Here is an 8,741-nt window from a genome sequence, read left to right as displayed (position 1 = left end):
GCGGATCCGCATAAAAAAAACAGATGATGTTCCGTATGGAGTCCGTTTTTTTTGCGGATCTGTTTTTTTTTTTTTTGGGCGGATCCATTGTAATAATGCCTATTCTTGTTCACAAACTAGAAAAAAATAGGACATGCACTATTTTTTTTGCGGAGCAACGGAACGGACATACTGATGTGGACAGCACACGGTGTGCTGTCCGTGTTTTTTGCGGACCCATTGAAATTAATGGGTCCGCATCCTATCCGCAAGAAAAACGGATCGGACACGGAAACAAAATACGGTCGTGTGCATGAGGCCATAAGGCAATGATGCACCCAAGGGTGTATTTCCACCTTAAGGCCTCTTTCACATAACTGTTTTTTTTGTTCCGTATACGGAACCATTCATTTTAATGGTTCCGTAAAAAAACCTGAATGTACTCTGTATGCATTCCATTTCCGTATTTCCGTTTTTCCGTTCCGTTGAAAGCTAGAACATGTCCTATTATTGCCCGCAAATCACGTTCCATGGTTCCATTCAAGTCAATGGGTCCGCAAAAAAAACAGAACACATACGAAAATGCATCCGTATGTCTTCCATATCCGTTTTTTGTGGAACCATCTATTGAAAATGTTATGCCCAGCCCAATTTTTTCTATGTAATTACTGTATATGCCATACGTAAAAACGGAACGTAAAAATAGAACCAAACTGGAAACAAAAAACGGAACAACGGATCCGGAAAAAACGGCCCACAAAACACTGAAAAAGCCATACGGTCGTGTGAAAGAGGCCTAAGGCTACATGCACTGCGTCCGTTCTGTTTTTTTGGCTGATCAGATGGCTACCCATGCACTTCGCTGTCCGTGTTTCCCATCCGCAAAAAAAAGTATTGTATGTCATATTCTTGTCTGCAATAAACGTTTTGCGGACCCATTGAAGTCAATGGGTCCGCAAAAAAATGCGGATGACCAACGGAAGCCACCTGTATCCGTTTTTTTTTGGCGGATGGTTGCTGGGAAACCTGTATATATTACATATTAAGAATTACAGCCTTCAGGGTTTTTTTTGCGGACCGCAAAAAAAACCTGAAGACACACAGAAACACAACCTACAAAATTTGCGGACAAACGGAACGGATGTGGATGTAAAATAAACAGGAACACGGATCCGCTATTTGCAGACCGCTAAAAACAACTGTCGTGTGCATGTAGCCTAAAAAAGCAAATGTTCCAGGCTCCCCTTAACTATGGCTTGTTCCCTCAGCATATGTGCTGCCATTATAATCGCCGTTTTCTCAGTGACAGATTTCTGTACTTTATAAATGGGGAAGATTTATCAAAACTGGTGTAGAGGAAAAATGGCTTAGTTGCCCATAGCAACCATTCAGATTTCACCTTTCATTTTCAAAGCCCCTTTCCAAAATGAAAGGTGGAATCTGATTGGTTGCTATGGGCAACTAAGCCGGTTTTCCTCTACACGAGGTTTGATAAATCTCCCCTAATGGCTTCTACGTGATGAGCTTCTCCTTATACTATGGTGGCCACGCCCCAACCCCGCTAAGTCACGCCCTCTCCCAGTAACAGTACCGCTAAAAGAAAAAAATAGAGACAGGAAGACCTTCAGGTGAGCCGTGCTGGGGCCGGAGTGCTTTCTCTTCCATTTCCGCCGGCTCTAATGACTGACTGGGGGTGAGAGAAAGTTTGTGGCTGTAGCTCACGCTCAGACAGTGTAATGTTACTGTCTGAGCATGAAGATACTCATCATAGGACTCATCAGGGGAATATAGTAGTAAAGTTAAATGGTGAAGCATCACATCAACTCCTAACTCATAGGGGGCACAGTCTGACAGTGGCTACACTAACAGTGAGGCGGCAGGAACCATGAGACACTTTTCTGCATCTGAACACAGCGGCACAGTGCCAAAGACCCATCCACCCTCATCAGCAATATGGCGTTTGCTTGTTCCTGCCAGGCACCTCCCTGCTTGTTGCAACCCCAACTTGGCTGATGAGGCTGTGTGTCAACCTCTAAACCAGGGGTGCACAACCTTTTCTGGTTGGGGCCACATTGTCAACCTGAACCAATTCCAAGGGCCAAAAATAAACTTTAAAGGGGTATTACCAAGTGAAATACTATATTTATGGCATATTGAACATACAGTATATATCATAAATGTCTAGTTACACTTCTAGTACTACCATCTAATGGGACATTTTTCTTCTTCCTCCCTTGTGGTTTTCCCAGCCAATTCTCACAGTAAAATGGCGTTGGGTGCCGTTTCTACGAGATTCGTCCAAAGCTACTCAAAAATCTTAGGCTTAATTTTGTCCATGAATTTTGGGCAAATTTCTAACGAATCCCATTTGTTTAGAATCAATTCACTCATCTCTAATTGTTACGTTTGCTACACCCCTCATAATATGCTATATCTCTGTATTGTAACATAGAAAAAGCAATGTGGGCAGCACCACTATCCGTATTCTGTAATGGGAGTGCCAGCGGCTGAGTCGGCGATCCACCTCCAAATTATAAAATAAAGAAATTCCGCAGCACATCCACGTAGTAGAAAAATAAAAAGACTTTATTCACCCAGCGTGCGACGTTTCAATCCTCTCAATGGGATTTTCCTCAAGCAGTGACATGGTAGGTTGTGCACTGTGCATATTTAAGCACAGACCCATAATTGAACAATTGATGTGCCAATTACAATCATTACAGTTAGTGTACATAAACTATAAAATGAACAATATAAAAAATATAATAACACAGTTATATCATATCAAAAAACTATACGTGCAATAATGTGACATGAAAAATGTCCCCAATTCATTCAGTATATAATATACAGAGACATTCATTGATAACAGTAAAAATCAATTCAGGTGTGTATCATCCAAACATTGGCTCTGTGATTCCCATGACTGTGTGCGAGATCTTTATTTCTGACACGGGCCGATGCAACGGAGGTATAAATTGTATGTGCAAAAATTGTATGTTCCACAGATACAAACTTGGATGTATATATGGATATAATCTGTATATTGATGGCTATATGCGATTACTGCTACACACTTACTGCTAATGTTATCAGCTACACACGAACTTGTACTATTAACATACACTGTGATTCCGATCTGACTCATTCCGATCATGTGACATGTCCAGGCACATGACCGTAGGCTGATCACATGCTGAAAGGTCCTTGGACATGCGCACTTTAAGGAATGACTAAGATATGCGATCACGTGATGGAGAGCCCCAGGAAGGTCCTTGCGACATGCGCAATGGTATGCCTGAGACGCCGACATCCACGAGCATTGACCCCCGCTGCATACCTCTGCAATTTTGTCCATCCATTTTCGAAGGTACACCTGCACACTTTAATTATTTGGATGATACACACCTGAATTGATTTTTACTGTTATCAATGAATGTCTCTGTATATTATATACTGAATGAATTGGGGACATTTTTCATGTCACATTATTGCACGTATAGTTTTTTGATATGATATAACTGTGTTATTATATTTTTTATATTGTTCATTTTATAGTTTATGTACACTAACTGTAATGATTGTAATTGGCACATCAATTGTTCAATTATGGGTCTGTGCTTAAATATGCACAGTGCACAACCTACCATGTCACTGCTTGAGGAAAATCCCATTGAGAGGATTGAAACGTCGCACGCTGGGTGAATAAAGTCTTTTTATTTTTCTACTACGTGGATGTGCTGCGGAATTTCTTTATTCTGTATTGTAACATAGCTAGAATTACACCCATATTGTGACATCACCATGTCTTTACCTGAGCTGTGATGTCACCATGTACATGAAGACATTTTTGTGTGTTATTTTTGAGCTTTGATATCATCCCAAGGGCCGATACAGTATACCATATCTCATACAGCTGCACAGGGCCCAATAGATAAGAAGGCCCACTGCCACCCTAAAAGCAGCTTCCTACTATTAGATTCAATCTAAAGAACTGAACTAATAAGTTTCATGGCTTACAGTAACCAGTGTTACGGAAACATGTATTATTGGTGATGTGTTATTGGAAAGAGAAGGGGTCAAAATATTGTTCTTCCACAGGGGCCTTCTGCTATCTGTGTGCACCCCTGCAACTTCATATACCTTTTCCTGTACTACTATATCACTGTAGCCCAGATTTAACCCCCTATTAACCACTAAAACGCCTTTTTGCGGCAGTCGCTGGCTGGGTTGCTGCTTTTTTACAGCGCTGCATGGGTCTCCCGTGCAATGTAGACCAAGGGCTCAGCTCTCACATGAGATCCCCACTCCTGCTCTCATAGCCCCGACTGGCAGAAGCGCCGATCCCGTGTAATAGCACCCTTGGCATGTAAGTGGTTGCAGAGCGACCATCAACAACCCATGAATGAGACCGCGGGTTGCTGTTGTCTGTGTACGCAGGATGAGGACCAACGCCTACCTCCTGCATGTCTCAGCAGCTTCTCTGGTGCAGCCTGCTGGTGGATGTATAGCACTGACAATAAAATACATTGCCCTGAAAGAACAGTGCAATTTTTTGTAGAAGCGATCAAAAGATAACCTATTATAATCCCCTTGTGGGACTATTAAATGGTTATAAAAAGTTAAAAAAAAGTTTTATTAAATAAAAATTTTAATAAAATAAAAAAAATTTCCATTCAATGGTAAAAATTGCACATTTTTTCATATTTGGTATCACCGTATCCATAATGACCTGCACTACACAGTGTCATATGATTTATCCCATATGGTGAATGCTGTAAAAAAAAACAAAAAAAAAACGGAATTGCTGCTTTTTGCTTATTTGCTACAAAAAAAGGAATAAAATGCTATCAAAAAGAGCTATGTACCCCAAAATGATACTAATGAAAACTACAAGTCATCCTGCAACAACAGCAAAAGTTATGGGTCTTAGGATGTGATGATGCAAACACATTTTCTTTTTTTTTAAAAAGGGTTTTTATTGTGCAAAAATAGTAATACAGAAAAAAAATATATATATATGTGTTTGGTATCACTGTAATCTGAATGACCCAGAGATTATGTTATTGATGCTGAAAAATGAATGCCGCAAAATTTATAATGTAAAAACTCAGTGACAGTATTGTAGTTTCCCCCCCCCCTCCCAGAAAAAGTTAATAAAAATAAATCAGTAAGTTATGTGTACCCCAAAATGGCACCACTAAAAATTACAAGCACTAAAATGACTACATTGATGGAAAAACAAAAAAACTGAGGCCCCTTGCAGACGACCGCCTCTGGATTATGTCCGGATGCTTTGCTGATGCGTTCAGTGAAAACTGCGCGATTTCGCATATAAAGCGATTAAATTTTGTTTGCGATTGCTTTTCAGTTGTTCAGTTTTTATTGTGCGGGTGCAATGCGATTTACTGCGTTTTGCACGCGCGTAATAAAAAAACCTGAATGTTTACAAACAACATCTCTTAGAAACCATCCGTGAAAATCCATTCACTTCTATGGGGCCAGCGTTGTGTGAAAATCGCAGAATATAGAGCATGCTGTGTTTTTCACGCAACGCAAAAGTGATGCGTGAAAACCACCGCTCATGTACACAGACCCATTTTAATGAATGGGTCCGGATTCCGTGCGGGTGCTATGCGTTCACGTCACGCATTGCACCCGCGCGGAAAACTCGCTCGTGTGAAAGGGGCCTTGGAGCTCTTGGAAGTCGAAGATGAAAAAATGAAAAAGATGCTTGGTCATTAAGGCCCAAAACAGGCTGGTCACTAAGGGGTTAATAATGTGTCTGCACTAAAAATCTGCCTAAAATGTGGCGCAGATTGGTGCAGTTTGGTGCACCTAGTGTTCCCGCACCTTTTCCTGACTTGCTCAGCAAGAAGGTGGACCGGCTTAGTGGACAGGGGGTGGAGCGTTGCTGGAAAGGACTGCACCCTAAGATGTGCCATTTTGTTCCAAAATTGCGCCATAATTCTGGTGTAAAAATCAGTTTTAAAGGAAGCCAACCAATAGCTGGTATATAGCTAGAAAAAGTGTCTATCCCTGCACCACATTTATCATCCAGCCTGAGCCATTGTGATCAATCTGGTGCATGTCTAGACAGCCTGGTTAGGCTTACACCATCTATAGGGTGAGTAAGGCCTCTTGCACATGAACATTGTGTTCCTGTGGCCGTATTGCGGCCTGCATATGGCAGGTCCGCATTACACGGGCACCGGCCCGTGTGCACTCCGCATCACAGATGCGGACACATTAAAATTGCGGTCCCCAATGCACGGAACGGATGCTCAACCTTCGTGTGCAAGAGGCTTAAATCTGAGCCAGCGCATACTATTTGTGTGCCGTAGCACCTAGTGCATTATTGCTATGTAGTGACTTCACTGTTCGTATAATTCCTCTTTTGTGACCTCGCTGTAAATTATCCCAGTATTATGACATCACTATCTGCATGATTACAGTCATGTAGCTTCAAGTGTATTATCCCTTTATTGTGACATCATTGTGTAAACTGTCTGTATGCCATGACATCACTGTCTGCATGATCCCTATGCTGTAAATTAGTAGATTATCCTTGCTCTACCAATATAGCAGATCAGCAATAAAGCCGATCGTAGAAATGCCACTGGTGAGGTTAATGTGCAGGTGAACCAAAAACCCTACTGACCACCAAATTTAAAAACCAACAACCAAGGGGGCGGGAAAATCAAATAAAACATAACTTTTAATAAAACCCTTAAAAGATAATAATAATAAAAAACAAAATAGAGTTCTCATAGTACATGTATGCTCCTATACACTTGTTCCCACAGAAAAAGACCTTGAAAGGAAGGAACATTGGGGGAGATTTATCAAAACTGGTGTAAAGTAGAACTGTCTTAGTTCCCAATAGCAACCAATCAGATTCCACCTTTCATTTTTCAGACCTCCTTTGGAAACTGAAGGGTGAAATCTGATTGGTTGCTATGGGCAACTAAACCAGTTTTCTTTTACACCAGTTTTGAAAAATCTCTCCCATAGGCTCCAAGGATGTATTAGAAACCAATCATCCGTTCCGGACATACTGATGCAAACAGCACACGGTGTGCTGTCCGCGTTTTTTGCGGACCCATTGAAATGAATGGGTCCGCATCCTATCCGCAAAAAAAAAAACGGATCGGACACGGAAACAAAATACGGTCGTGTGCATGAGGCCTAAGGCTGAGTTCACATTAGCGTTCAGCCTTTCCGTTCCTTTTGTCTGTCCGGAAGTAGAAAAAAAATATATATTAAAACGTATCCGTTAGTTGATATATATATGCATTTCGTTTGTGTCCGTTATTTGGCAATCCGTTCTGAATCCGCTTTATAGGATGGAGTTTCCCATTCCGTTCATTGTAGTCAATGACACACGGATATTAAAGTAATTGAAAAATATTGCTTTTACATTCATTACGTTTATATTGTCCGTTTTTTCAGTATCAACATGCGCAGAAACAACCAGAAACTTTCAACAAAAGACAAAATAAAAAACCTGGGAGGATCATGTGATCGTTGCCGGTCGCCATTTTGGGATGCATAGAAGAACATGTGGATTGAGCCATCAGTAGTCAAGCTTGTGAAAGCCATCAGAAAAGGGTAGGTAGTTATCCAAATGAAAAGTTTTATTGTCCTCTGCACATATGTACCACTGAACACGTGTTCTAATCTGAAAAACCTTCTGAGAGTGTGACTGTACATGCTTCCAGGCTGACATAAATGAGCATAGCAGTGGAGCATTGTGATACCCCCCTTGCCTTTCTCTGCATTGTGCATTGTCCGGCTCTGGTCCTGTCCAGTAAGGTACCGTGTTTTACAACATTACACTAGGTAGAGGCTTCTGAGTAGCAGTTAGGTCGGTGACATCGGCTAAATCGGCTGCCAAGCGCTGCGCTTGGATGTTTTATAGGCGGATACTATAAAGACTACCAACTATGTTCACTGCTACTGGGAAGCCTCTGCCTAGCATAATGTTATAAAACATGGTACCTCACTGAACAGAACCAAAAGGTGATGATGCGCAATGCATCGCAAGGCAAGGGAGAGCGTCCCAATGCTCCAATGCAATGCACTGTATACATGAAGAGCTTGTATTAAAATGGTTCTTCTTTGCTATTTTTTTAAGATGTCTTCGCCTTCTCCTTTGGTTGGCAGTGGAAGTACGCCATTATTTCAGATTCCGGTAAGTAATCATTTTGAAAATAATCTTTAATAATTATGATAAACATATCTATATTTTATATACAATACATTTTTCTATATTTCAGGGAGATTCTCCAACGGAAACCTCTAAAGTAGATCTAGACTAGAGGAATGGAGCTTTTCTCCAGAGCCAATGGAGGCAGTAAGTAGGACATCATTTAAAAAAAAAATGTTTACGAAATGTTTCGCTTTGCACTGAAGGATGCAGACTCCAAAATGAATGGTTCAAAGATCGGCCTGCACCACCCAATACAAATAACAATGAAATGGAACCACTCTGTAGCAAATGACTATGCATAAAAGAGTGTACATGGGTGAAGCCCTTATGTTGTAGAATGGCAGGCACACGGCCATGGGAGTGAGTCCTAATTGTGTGTTTTTTGCAGACACAGGAGGCTACACATTCAGGCAACTCCAGTCGCGGTGAAACTCGATCAAGTACTCTTCCTCCAATACAGGATGTGAGTTGAAATTCTTATGTTATGTAAAATATACAATGGTCTGTTGTCTAAAACTCAAAAAAAATAATAATAGGAAGAAACAAACAG

The 8,741-nt window shown here is 41.0% G+C and overlaps 1 long non-coding RNA gene across 1 annotated transcript; it reads left to right on the top strand.

The window, feature by feature from the left end:
- Window positions 1-7,481: 7,481 nt before the first annotated feature.
- Window positions 7,482-8,317, top strand: LOC122934719. Its single transcript, XR_006388675.1, has 3 exons — window positions 7,482-7,590; window positions 8,117-8,173; window positions 8,259-8,317. It is a non-coding gene; the product is annotated as an uncharacterized LOC122934719 (long non-coding RNA).
- Window positions 8,318-8,741: the final 424 nt, after the last annotated feature.

This window comes from Bufo gargarizans, chromosome 4 (genome assembly GCF_014858855.1).
Source record: "Bufo gargarizans isolate SCDJY-AF-19 chromosome 4, ASM1485885v1, whole genome shotgun sequence".
NCBI classification, from domain to species: domain Eukaryota; kingdom Metazoa; phylum Chordata; class Amphibia; order Anura; family Bufonidae; genus Bufo; species Bufo gargarizans.
Note: the sequence above shows the minus strand (reverse complement) of the source record. Positions and strands in the feature narration are given on the sequence as shown.